This window comes from Cupressus sempervirens, chromosome 11, assembly GCF_028749045.1.
Source record: "Cupressus sempervirens isolate cs-2001-9-10 chromosome 11, ASM2874904v1, whole genome shotgun sequence".
NCBI classification, from domain to species: domain Eukaryota; kingdom Viridiplantae; phylum Streptophyta; class Pinopsida; order Cupressales; family Cupressaceae; genus Cupressus; species Cupressus sempervirens.
Window position 1 is genome coordinate 655,112,960 of NC_143128.1, and position 14,690 is coordinate 655,127,649.

The following is a 14,690-nucleotide window of genomic DNA, read 5'->3' on the forward strand; positions in this document are numbered from 1 at the left end:
GTTAGTGGTATTATTAGGATGGAGGTTATAATTATGGTTAGTATAAGAATTATGATGAGGCTTAGGAGTAAGGGTATTTTCTAACTATCCTTTGGTTATGATTCAAATTGAGCTTTTGTTAGGATTCAAATTAGGGTGTGGTTATGATGAATGTTAGGGTTGGGTTAAAGGTTATGGTTATAGTTTAGATTAGATTATAGTTAGGGTTAAAACAGGGATATATTAGTTTAATTAATGTTATGATTTAAGGAAAATTAAGGTTAGAGTTAAGGTTAGCTTAGGATAAGGTGCAAATTAGAGGGAAAATCTTTGATTTATAGTTAGGGTTGAAGATAACTTTAAAGTTGAAAGTTTGGTTATGGTTAGAGTTAATTTATTGTTAGGATTTTATTATACTTTGAGGGGTATTAATAGAGTTCAATTAGGGTAATAAATTATTTATATTACTCTTAGGATACTGTTGAGGTTTAGGTTTCAAGTTGGGTTACATATCATTTAAAACAAAGGTCATACTTCATGTATGTACATGTGTTTATGTATGCATGTATCTCAAATGTAATATTATAATTTAGGATTAGGGTCAACTTGTTTTAATTTTATGTAAGTTAGGCCTCAATTAGGTTTTGAAATAGGGTTTTAGTGTAAGGGTTATAATTAGGCTCAATTTTAGGGCAAGATTTAGGGTTTATACGAGTATAATTTAGCATTATTTAGGGGTTAATATTAAGGTCCATGGTTAATAATTTAGGATAAGAGTTTAGCATATAAGTTTATGATTTGGTTCAAGATTATGATTTAGGGTTTATCATTTATAATAAGGGTTTAGAAATTAAATTTTAAGATCAAAGTTAGGGTTAGGGTTTGGATAATGCTTAGGGTTAAGGTTTGGATAATTATTTTAGTTAAGGTTTAGGGTTAGAGTTAGGATTATGGTTAGGGCTATGATTTAGGATTGAGACCATGATTAGGGTTAGGATCATGGTTAGAGGTTAGGACTACAAATTTTGGTCTGTCAATTAGGGTTAGTATTAGGCTTAAGCATTTAAGATTTAGGGTTATAGTTATGATTAAGGTTAGGTTATGGGTTTACATTTCTATTAGTATTAGTTATAGGGTTAGGATATGGGTTGACATTGCTATTAGTATTATTTTTAGGGTTATGGTTTATGTCAGAGTTAAAATTTATGGATAGGATTATGATTAGGGCTTATAATTTAGGATAAGGATTGGGGCTTATCATCTAGTATAAGGATTTACCATTTACAATTAGGGTTAGAATTATGGTTTAGTACTTAAAACTAGTTTATAGCTTTTAGAAACTAATTTGACATTTTAGGATTAGTGTACAAAGATTAGGGTTTAATATTTAGGGTCATGGTTTAACATTTATGATTTATGATTATGATTAGGGTTAGGGTATGGATTTACATCATTGTTAGAAGTATGGTTAGAGGGTTAGGGTATGGGTTTACATTATTGTTAGAAGTATGGTTAGAGGGTTAGGATTTGTATTAGGGATAAGATTTTGGATTATGGTTTTAACACACAATTTTAATATTTATAATTAAAGTTAGGACCAAGTATTATGATTTACTATTTAATGCTGGGGTTTATCATTTAGGTCTATGGTTCAAATTGAGATTTAGAGCATCTAAGATTAAGTGTTATAATTTATGATTAGGGTTTTGCAGTTAGGATTATGACCAGGTTTAGTATTTAGGACTATTGTTTAGCATTGAGGTTTAAGAGTTAAAATTTAATTATTTAGTATTTAGGCTTGTAATTAAGATCTAACTATACTTTACATTATGATTAGTATTATGGTTAGGGTTAGAGTTCAAGTATTAAGCTTAGTATTTGGAGTTATAATTAGGGTTATGGGTTAGCATTTAGTATTAGGGTTATGGTTACTCATGTTACAATTTTGATTAAGGTCAGGGTTTAGGATTATGATAAGATTTTATCTTGAATGTTTAGTATTATGTTTAAGATTATGATTTTATTAGGTTTAGGAATTAAGATTGGGGTTTAAATTTAATGATTAGGATTACTATTAGGGCTAAATTTTACATATTGCACTCTAGCTATTTCTTTTTTTAAATTAAAAATATGAAATCATCTAAAACTTTATCGTAAAATTGATCTCAAGTATTCATGTAATCTAACCCCTAACAAGAAAACTCAAACCCTAAACCTAAACTTCATTATTCTTATGAACTAAAATTAATTAAATCACATGAATCTTAAGTTCTATTTCATATTCTTCGGGTTCCTACTTTATATGTTTATGAAACTATTTAATGTTGGGGTTTGGCATTTTGGTCTACAATTCAAATTGAGATTTAGGAGTTATGGTTGAGCATCTAAGATTAGGGGTTATAATTTATAATTAGGGTTTTGCAATTAGGATTATGACTTGGTTTAGTATTTAGGACTATTGTTTAGCATTGAGGTTTAAGAGTTAGAATTCAAGTATTTAGTATTTAGGCTTATGATTAAGATTTAAGTAGACTTTACATTTTGATTAGTATTATGGTTAGGGTTAGAGTTCAAGTATTAAGCTTAGTATTTGGAGTTACAATCGGGGTTATGACTTAGCATTTAGTATTAGGGTTAGGGTTACTCACGTTACAATTTTGATTAAGGTTAGAGTTTAGGATTATGATAAGATTTTACCTTGAATGTTTAGTATTGTGTTTAAGATTATGATTTTATTAGGTTTAGGAATTAGGATTGGGGTTTAAATTTAGTGATTAGGATTACTATTAGGTCTAAGTTTTACATATTGTACTCTAGCTATTTCTTTTTCTAAATTGAAAATATGAAATCATCTAAAAATTTATTGTAAAATTGATCTCAAGTATTCGTGTAATTTAACCCTTAACAACAAAACTCAAACCCTAAACCTAAACTTCATTATTCTTATAAAATCAAATTAATTAAATCACATGAATCTTAAGTTCTATTTCATATTCTTTGGGTTCCTACTCAATATGTTTCTTATCATATAAATATTTTAAAATGTCTCATATCTTTTAATTTAAGTTTAACGAAAAATTTAAAATATTGCTATATTGAATTAATTCTTCAAAAATATATTTCAACGTTAAAATATATTCTTTTATTTTTTTAAATATAATTATTCTGTTGATCATAATGTATTACAATTATTTAATGAAAATTAAACTTATATTTATACAAAGAACATATTTTTAGAGATATAATATTTCTATATTTTAGTAGATATATTTAAAATCAAATCTTAACTTAAATAGAACATTTCTATAATTTTTAAGATATATTTAATCTTTCTAAACTTTTATAATATGTATTTAATCAAAGAACACATTTTTAGAAATAGAATATTTCTATATTTTAGTAGATATATTTAAAATCAAATCTTAACTAAAATAGAACATTTCTATAATTTTTTAGATATATTTAATCTTTCTAAACTTTTATCATATGTATTTAATCAAAGAACAAATTTTTAGAATTATAATATTTCTATATTTTAGTAGATATATTTAAAATCAAATTTTGAAACTTACATCTACATAGAAATAGAACATTTCTATAATTTTTTAAATATATTTAATCTTTCTAAACTTTTCTCAAATGTATACATAGCAATTCACATATAAATTCTAATTGTTTCATAAATTTCTAATAACAATACTTAGAATTCTCAAGATCTGATACAATTGACATTACTAAATTAATTCATTTATTGTGATTTACATGTAGCCTTATTAAATCCTCAGATTTCCTATCTTTGAGGGTGTGTTATTGGGTTTGGGATGCCTACTTTTGGGTTTTGTTTTTGACAATCTCCTACCTGCATCATGCTTGATCCTTCAAGATTTTAATTCCTTTGGGGTCAACATCTCTCTATTAGCTAGTCTCCCTAGAATTTTAACTTCTTCTTGATCCAGTGGCGATCAAGCTTTCCTGCCCATTGCTTATTTGGTTTTTGTGAAGAAGCCTTCCTGCATTTTAACAATGGATGATCAATTCAGGATGTCTGATTGGGTGTTGTTTGTACTTTCCCTCTTCTTCCTCATTCATGGCTCCCGAGTTTCATGGTGTTGTTTGTATCCCATTGCTATTTCTAGCAGTGCATATTTCTTTTTGTTGTCAGCAATTGTACTACAATATGGAGTGACAGCTGGTGTAATGGAGCATCTAAGCGATAGATGGTGTATTGTAGTGTGACAGTTGGTGTAATTCTTTTTCTTACACCGTTACATTTTTTGGGCTTCTATAGTGGAGGTCTACTGCCATTGTAATGTCATGCCTCTTGGCGTAATTATAAAACTTTATAGCTATATTAAGTTGGATAATATATTCATTAGTATTATAATATCTATTTTATATACTTTAATTATTAGTTGTATTTATGAATAAAAGTCATTTCATTGTTATTTTTTGGTTTAAATAAATATCGTATTAATACATTATATTATTTTGATAGTCTTAATATTGTGATATTGCTATAAGGATTTAACTGCATAGTTTTTGAGTCAAACTCTTTGACCAATGTTTCATGAGTAGTGATTCACACATGAATCCATCTCTCATGAGAAGAAATTGAATGTATAGCACTCATTAGACCTAGGTGATGCTCCTAGAGGTGAAGTAATGGGACTTCCCTAGAGGTCACCCATCCCAGTACCACAAGCGCACTTAACTACGAAGTTTCCTCCATTGTTAACCTCACTCTATTTTTTATTGATTTTGGAAATTTATAGAGAAAATAGTTTTAGATTTAAAAATACTAAATGAGGCTCTAGGGCCTTTTTTTTTTTGCAGAGAAGCTCCTTGTTGTATGGAAAATTATAGGGATGAATTGTCATGGTATAAGAGCCAACGAGATACTAGATGTGAAGCAATGAGACTTCCTTGGTGGTCACCCATCCCAGTACCATGAGCACACTTAACTACGAAGTTTCCTCCATGGTTAACCCCACTCTATTTTTTATTGATTATGGAAATTTATAGAGAAATTAGTTTTAGATTTAAAAATACTAAATGAGGTGCTAGGTTCTAATTTATTTTGTAGAGAAGCCCCTTGTTGTATGGAAAATTATAGGGATGAATTGTCGTGGTATAAGAGTCAACAAGATATGAGATGTTGATATTCATAGAAAGCCACTTTGTTAAGTGTTTCACTATGTAAATAATAAATTGGATAGTTTACAAATGGACTGAGTGGGGCGAAGATAACAAACAGATTGATGGATCTTTGGAAATGAACCGTGAGCACATCAAGATGAGGAGAACTAAGGAAAATTGTTCTCATGTGATATGACACAACACCTTCCTGTATCAATTACACATTATAAATCAAATTTTTTCTCAATGATTCCTTATTGGATGTTCTTAGAGCCACACCCTTACTCTCTTAAAGATAGTCATGCTCAGTTTACAATGAAAAAAACACTATAAGTTACTTTTGAATTAGTTGAGTGATAAACAAAATAAAGCCATATGCTAATAATGGTAGCAAGAAAATGAGGATCTTTCATAAGTGCTATTGTATTTTAGAGAGCTATTTTGTTACCAAACCTTAGTTTTGCTACAAGAGTTTCCTGGTTGTTACCTCAAGGGCTTCATTTGATTTTACAATAAGATTTTTTGAGTTTCTTTGCAATACAACTTGTTAGAGTAATAAAGTATTTTCTTATTAATTAAATCAAATTGATTTAATTATTAAGTCACTTATTATCTGTACTTTACTTAAGCTAAACTTTAGGCATATAATAATTAATTCTTTTATTAATTATTATCATGCAACCTAGGTTTTACCTATTAGGGTTTTGATATCCTTTTATAAGGATGATCTCTCTTTGTAATTAGAACATTAATTCACTTTTTAAAATAACAATCTCTCTCGTTTCTCATCAAGATTGTCTCATCTATGGATCTAGGAATTCCAAACTCCAAGCTTTTGTTTCTCTCTTTCTGTGATGGGTGTTTCCATCAACTTCAACATGGTATGAGAGCTCCAGATCTTCATGCCCCTATTCTATTCATGAGAGGTTTTGTTTGGCTTTCAGATCTATTCTTTTTTCTTTCAGAGGGTTTCATTTTTCAAAGGATTTTTGTATTGGATCTGGGGGGTCACTAGTTTTTGATACACTTTGAGCCAAAATAGACATCATTGTTGAGCTCAAAGCACCCAAAAACCCCTATTTTCATATAAAATTTATCCAATTTGAACATAGTTGAAATATGCGGCAAAAGTTTACTTCTAAATTGGGCACACTTGCCAAGGCAATGATTTTATGATTTTTTGGCATGGAAATTAAAATTTTGGGCATGTAAATTGAGGTTCCTGAGATAATTTTAGTACAGAACCATCACATTTCCTGACGTGATTTTGGTACAAAACTTGCACGCTTCCCAAGATAGTTTCTGGTGTGACTTAACATGCTTCCCAAGGTAATTTTGATACTGGTGGACATGCTTCCTAAGGCATTTTGGCATGTGTGCCAAGGTTAAATTTTTTTATTTTTCTCTTCAGACTCTTTTTTGACCTAGCTATGGTTTTTTGGCCATAACTTGGTCATCCAGACTCCATTTTTTGCAAACAATATATTGTTGGAAAGTTGATTCTAAGCCCATCGCAATGGTTTGGTTTATTTGGACTTTTGGTGCTATTTGATTTCTAGTTTATGAAGTCAAATTCAAAGGTTCTATTTTGCAATCTAAGAGACATATCTTGAGACTCTATTTTCTAGATTCTACTCTAGGTACATCCCATTTAGGTTTTTTCTTTTTTGCATTCTAGTGGATATCTTGGTTATTTCAGGTCTAGAGATCAATTTCGTTGCTTCTAATAAATTTCCATGGGTTGTACTATCTCTTGTATCAACCTTATGTCTCTTTTGATCTTTGTTGACATCACTTTTGTAGTATTTTTGTAAACACACCAAGATAAATTACCACTATTACATTTTGAGATCTCACACATCTTTGTGTATTTTTGTATTCACACAGTTACATTATATAGTGCATTTGGGGGTTTCAAATTGGCCATATTCATCATCTTCCTTTGTCAAGTGAGTATTCCTTCGATGACAATACCCTCATGATATGTTGATAACACGTGCAATTATAGGTGTTTGTACTTCTTTTTCACTCTCGATATTCATAGTTCTTCTTTCTGTATGAGATAAATCATTCAGTTCTAGTGTTCATGTCTTACCTCTCAGCATTATAGGCGAGTTATGTTGGTTCTATTACTTTCTTGGTTTGAGGGAGTGAGCTATGTATTTTGTAATTGATCCTATGTACTAGGCAATTGTAGTAGTTGGATACCTATGCATTTTGATGAGATGGATCATTTACCATATAGATATTCTTTCATTCCTAGTTTCAGAGGCCATGAATATACCTTTCATCGTTGATTGATCATTTCTTCAAACTTAGTCTTCTCTACCTGGTCATATTATATATAGTGAAGGCTCTTCAAATCAATAATTTTGTAATGTTTGCAGCTTCATTCTTTAGTGGTGTTCTTCATAATCATCTTTTATTCCTATCTTCTAGGACATTCCCTAGTTTGGAGGTTTCTTCAGTCCTTCACTAGATCTTTTCAACATTATTTCAATCTCGTTTTAGAGTGTGGGTTTTCCCATGTGGTTTTCTCTATTTCCCCTCTTTTCAAATATTTTCTTGTGCTTGGGTACCTCATCAGGGGTCGTTGTCAGGACCCAAATTTACTTCGAGTAGTAGTTTCTAATTTTTCAGCTACTTCCTAAGTTTATCTTAAGGGGGATGTTATAGTAATAAAGTATTTCTTATTAATTAAATTAAACTTATTTAATTGTTTAGTCACTTATTATCTCTAGTTTACTTAAGCTAAGCTTTAGGCATATAATAATTAATTCTTTTATTAATTATTATCATGCAACCTAGGTTTTACCTATTAGGGATTTAATATCCTTTTATAGGGATAATCTCTCTTTGTAATTAGAACATTAATTCATTTTAGATAATAGCAACCTCTCTTTTTGCTCATCAAGAATGTCTCACCTAAGGATCTGGGAGTTCCAGCCTCCATAGCTTTTGCTTCTCTCTTTCTATGATAGGTGTTTGCATGCAGGTGATTCTTGGGAGTTGTGGGGTTAATTTTTCACCAAGTTCGACACAACTTAACAAGGTTGTTGTTTCAATACTACAAAACTATCAAATAATAATATATTTTACTATAAAGTTTGTACAATAGTGTATTATATTTTGTGACAACTAAATTAGGGCCACCCTTAAATATTATAAGTCAATTTTGACTATTTAACACTTTTACTCTAGGAATCAAGCCTTAGTATGTGATGTTTAAGTCATCCCATAAATCTAGGTCATAACAACTATCATCATTAAGTCTTGAAAATAAGTATTTGTCAAGTTGTGTAGGGAATAAATATATAGGTTACATGGAAAGCTTCATTTGGAGAACAATGTTACAAAACAAAGTCTTGAGTTACTAATTTTTGAAAATAACTATAAAATTAGAAATAGATAATTATGAGATTGTATAAGTGGCACTACATCAGTAATACAATATTATGAAATTATTGAAATCTATTTACAATTGAATTTATCTTTTCCATCAAAATGTTAGATTACCTCCCATTTTATGACTTTAAGAAATTTCTTTAAAACAAGAAGATGAATTATTAGTGATGAAAAATTAAAGAATATTGCTATATTTGATGAATCTTTCTTTATTATTCTGTTAATTAGATTTAATATCATATTTAATATCATCCTAGTGCAACAAGAAGGAACAAATATTTGCCAAATATTAAAAATTAAATATATTTAATTAATAATACAATATATTTTCTTATCACTAATAGACACTCTTCTTTTGTGAGAGTTTGAAAAATTTGATGAAAATGAAATTAATCTTTTAGTCTCATAACCAGTTTCTTTTTAGTCTCTCAACCAGCTTGCGGATTGTCATTGTCCACATATTAATTTCCCCCCAAATTCAAAGCCAAAATATTAATTAAATTAGGATATTTTAGACCCCTCCAATAGATTAGGGATTGGTTGGAGCTTTATTATTTATGTCAGCTTTTTATTAGTTCCAGAAATTTATTTTATTTGATTATATTGGTCAATATAAATGTTTCCACAAACTTCCAAGGCACAATGTAATGGTTTTTTTAATCAAATAATTTGGGTGTTTATTTAGTTTATTTATGTTTGTGTTTTAGTATAAACTTTAGATCCAATCCATCCACCCCTATTAAATTTGATTTTTAGTGTGCAACAGAATAGAACTAAGTTGAATGCTGGAGAATGTAAAATCTGGTTTTCTTTGTAACTGCATGGACAGGACCAGGACATTAATTTTATAGAAAATTTGAAGAAAATAGATGCACCGCTATACTTTTCTAACGACTATTATCATATAAATTATTTTTTTAACAATTGACTTGTCTTTTTTACAGACTCCAATCTTATACCCAAAAAAGAAAACTGTGTGTCCAGCTTCAGCATATTGAAGAGCACCTAATGAAATCCCAGCTAGATAATAGATGTATCATGATCACGTAGCATTGGCTTTCTCTTGCAGCCCTGTGGCTGGGACTTTTGCTTGCTCTCTTGTAGTTGTTTTAACATCGAACATTCAAAATCAACATTTCTTTATTCGCACTTTATTTTTGCAAAAGTTGAAACGAATTCATGCTGCAATGGTGGTAAATTACTTTAATATTAATATTAACTACATTATCCAGTCCTAAATTATAGACCAGAAGATTTCGATTTGTCGCTCAACTTTTTGAACTTTCTAAGATGTCAATAACGAAGCGGTATTTAACATCACCCTTCTCCAGCCTTTCCATTGCGGTGTTGATATAATCAGTAGATATCTTTTCAATCTTGCATGATATGTTGTTCTCTCCACAAAATTCCATCATCTCCTTCGTTTCTTTTATTCCACCAATTGCGCTCCCTGCAACTAATCTCCGACCTAAAAGAACCCCACCATTCGACAATTAAGAATTCGATTGGATGACACAAGAAATGAAAAACTCAATTCATGCAGGTCAAATGCATAACCTCCATAACACTGTGAGGTGGAAGTTCCATGGGGTTAGAAGGTGAGCCGACTATAACAAATTTTCCATTCACTTTGAGCAAATTGAGCAATGGCGGCAACGGATGATCAGCGGACGCTGTATCAATTATGTAATGCAGTGATTTACTCGCCGCCGTCCTCTGCTTCACATCTTTGCTGATCAGAAACTCATCAGCCCCTAAAATCTCTGTCGCTTCTTTTTTCTTGTGTGAGGAGGTACTGATGGCGGTCACATGCAGCCCAAATGCTTTGCCGAATTGAACCGCCATGTGACCAAGTCCGCCGAGCCCCACTACGCCCAAACGCTTTCCTCTCTCTGTCATTCCAAAGTACTTCATCGGGCTGTAAACAGTTATTCCCGCGCACAACAACGGAGCAGCCGCATCGAAAGGCAGGCTTTCCGGCACCTTAATCACAAATCTGAGAACAAATTCAACAACTTTTAGCCATAAATTGTTTGTTCAGAACAAATTCAACAACTTTTAGCCGTAAATTGTTTGCTGAGAACAGATCCAACAACTTTTGACGATAAATGGTTTGTTTTCGAAGATGAATTTAACAATTCAGTGAAGTTAACTTACTTTTGGTCGCACACCATTAATTTTGAGTAGCCTCCGCAAGTGAGAGAACCGTCAACGTCTGTGCTGTCGACGGTATAGACAACTCCGTCACAATATTGCTCTGCACTCATTTCACAGCTCTCACATTTTTGACAACTGTTCACCATGCAACTCACTCCAACTCGCTCGCCAACGGCAAATTTTTCTACTCTTGATCCAATTTCTGTTACGATCCCAACGATTTCATGCCTGCGAAGAAAACCGCTTGCTAAATTTTAAATTATTCATGACAAGTGCAGGAAGAGGAAGAGAATGTCATAACAGACTTTATTTATCCTGGAACCAATGGATATCGGGAGCTGAGCCATTCGTTGCGGACCATGTGTAAATCCGTATGACAGATCCCGCAGTATGCAACTTTCAATGTCACATCGTTAGGACCAGTCTTCCTGAAAATTGAAAATTTTCGTCGCGTATAATCTCAGCACAAATGTATTTTAGGGCTCAAAGAAACATAACTGCGCTTTTAACGAAATCGAGTGAAAATAATCGGTGCATTGTAAGATTCATCGGAAGCTTTTCGGCATGAAAAATGGAGATAACGTAGATTATTTAAATAAATCAAAAAGTCCACTTAATGCTCAAAATTTTCGTTTCTCTCCAGAGTAAGAAGATCTTTTGATATTTTTAGTTCTCCGTCATAAGCAACACCAAATCGAATGGAAATATTTGTCACCTGCGAGTAAAATTAAATGGTGAAAGGATGCCGGAATTGTCCCTGGCTGCCCATCCCTGAACATCAAACCGCTCTTTTCCCATTGTCACTAAAACTGATTTCAACAGACTATCTGAGAAGACGACAGATTTGACGAAATTAATCAAAAGCGCTGCATGTTTTACATAAACTCGCGCATTTATACTGATCAAAAGAATGCGTTTAATTCTTGTTCAACATGATTCTACAAAGAGCGATAAAGGTGGCCTCTGTTCGCCGGAAAATCAGAACTAATTGAGAGTTTCGTACAATTCTATTTGCCTTCCAATTCTGCGGGCTAGTAACCAAATTATCCAATGACATTTTCACTAGGTCTAAACTTGACATCAATCTTCATGAAAATGTTCTAGAACCTTGTTTTGACTATTTTAAATTTCACAATCTTCACTGAAAATCGTCGCAAGCAACTAAAATAGCTCAAAAGCTTGGATTCTTGAGAGATTCTCTCTTTAACTATTCGTGAAACAAATCTTTCAAACCTTTACCAACTTGTCCATAGCAAATTTAGAAACTAAAACGATAAAATTTGTTTGATTTAATCGACATTTAATTGTATAATAGATGGTCAAAGAAATAAAACTTAACAAACAAGTGTTACTATTTATTGAATAGTCGGAACCTTGTACATGTGGATTGGCATTTGGCTCTGGTTATTCAGCAGATCATTTAGTTATGCAACTTTTTGGATTCTGTGTCTTTTATGCATATCCTTTGGGAGTGGAACGGTGTGGCTAATTGTTTGGCTAAGTGGGCCTCTGAGCATGGACTGGATTGGAACATTATTGATAATACGATGCTTCCCCTTGATTTATCTCAGATGCTGGTTCAACTTGTGGACCGGGATAAAGCTTTGTAGTTCTCTTTGCTTATTGTGTTGTTTTACTCTCTTTGGTATTCAATAAAATTTTTACCCCTTTTTTAGTGTAAAAAAAAAAAGTGGTTGAGTACTTGCTTCTTGTTTTAAAATAATCTTGTGTTCCCATGCGGCTGCTTAAGTGGGTTTTGTGCTTAAAATTAAGCAGTTGAGTGTTCCCCTATACATTTAAAATTGTCTAAAAAGGATTATTTAGAATCTTTAGCTATTTTGGTGGAGCAACTATTATTTAGCGATTGAAATTAAGCTAGAGGAAAAGAGGAGGGGCTAAAAATAAGCAGTGGCTGCTTATTGCCAAAAATGCCACGTGGCTCCGCAAACTCATTTCTCTCTTATTTTTTAAGATTTTATTTCTATTTTTTTGTCTGTAAAATTATTATTGAATCAATTAATTTACATTTCAAAATCCCAACTTATTTTTAAGCAGCAAAATATATATTCATGAGGCCACTAACTCCACAATTATTTCCTAAAAAAGTTGAGCAGCCAATGGTAGCCAAAATAAGCTAAGCATGGCATGGGAACATGCTCTAAATATAGATTTTTGCTTTTTTAAAATTTGAATGTAGTTTATATATTTAATTTTTACTTATTTGTAACTAGAACTATGCATTTAAAATAGTATAGAAAATATTAAAAAATTGTATATATAAAAAAGACTAGTTTACATCCAATAAATATTATGCTGGATTATTTATATATAAAAGTAGAAGATATTTAATAATATGTTTTTTTATCATATTAACTCATATTTTAATGTAATAACTAATTTTTTTTTGGAGAATTAAAATTTAAAATGAAGACACACATATATAATGCAAATGGAAAAAATCTATTTGAGGTTAAAATAGTATTCAAAAAATAAAATATAAATGCACTACAAAATTTTGAATGGTTTATGAAATAATGTTTTAAATCCATGACAAAACTGGATAGTTTTTTTGTATAAAAAGGTGGCCATTTAGTTGACCAATTTGTCATTATTCAAAAGAAGTTGTAAATTGTTATTGTAAATTATTAAAGTAAACAACAGAAGAGAATAAATTGCATCAAGATACATTGACTAGTGCCATTTTTTCCTCTAAAAAGAATGCATGCTAAAGTCATGGTGATAAAGAATTATATAAAAAATAATAATAAAATATTTCTAACATTCGTACATCTATAAATCCACATATAACTCGCATATTAGAGTCTAATTGAACCAACTGATAGAAACATAGAAAAATAATTTAATTTTTTTTATAAAGTTAAAAAATTATCATCTACTTCTATTAAAATGTAGTATTTATATAAAACAAACAAAGAACTTAATTGAGATTGGTATATCTAAGTTAATTTAGTAATGGGTTAATGTAGGAAATACAAAATATGCCACAATAGTACTTAGCCTACTGGCAAGTACTAATAAGGGGTATATGCTCACCATAGTTTATGTTTATAGCCCATTTTGTAGACAATATCTGTGATTTTACCAATTTTTCCATTGACGAGTCCTACTTCTATCCAAATGTTTGCTGCAAGCATAATGTGTTGTCCTATAAAGAGGAGTACATGTTTTTCCAATTGTTCATCATACACCTTGCTCTTATCTTAGCATCTAGAATTTATTGTAGTGCTTGTGGTGATTGGATGATTTAATGATTTCAGCATTTTCTTATTATGTAGCTTCACTACATCATTTGTAGTATGTAGATGTATCGACCTATTAAATTCTTCATTTTCATCTGTGCATAAGTGGATGTATGTACAACTCATTAGGAGATCTCAATCATGTTGTGTAGGATTTCCTTCTCATATATTGTGTAAAAGCTGACAAAATTCTACTTGTGTGGTAGTTTTACCTTGTTATCAAAAGATAGTCTGCAAGGTAACAATTGTAGTGAACTACTCCCAAATCAACTTAGCACTTGAATGTGATATATAGATTGGTTTGTCCATAATAGGGGGTAGTTGTGCGAGGTTGCCAAACAAAATAATTGATACTCCATCAAAATGGACATATTGTTGATGAGGAAAGGCCTCCCATAATCGAGTATCAATTCTTAGTAGGAGTTTTGGACCCAACAAGCTCATTTCATCATTAATAATGTACTTGATATATTTTAATTCTTCTTGGAATGCTATTAATGGTTGACCTCGTAGTAGTTGCATATCCTTAATAGGAATCCTGAGCTTTGAATGTATAGCTATAGCAGCTATATTGAATGCAACAGCACCCGTGGGAGCTAACAGGAGTAATTTCACCCTTTTTTGGTGTGCCTTCTTATTGAACATTTCTTTTATGGATGCAATTAGATAGGATTTTCTTGTGCCTGTTGTGCCTTGCACAATCATGTGTAATGGTTCATGTGATTGATTGTGGTCATGCTCCATAATTATTTG

The 14,690-nt window shown here is 31.2% G+C and overlaps 1 pseudogene; it reads right to left on the reverse strand.

The window, feature by feature from the left end:
• Positions 1-9,572: 9,572 nt before the first annotated feature.
• Positions 9,573-11,475, reverse strand: LOC149531479 (8-hydroxygeraniol dehydrogenase-like; annotated as a pseudogene).
• Between the last annotated feature and the right edge of the window lie 3,215 nt (positions 11,476-14,690).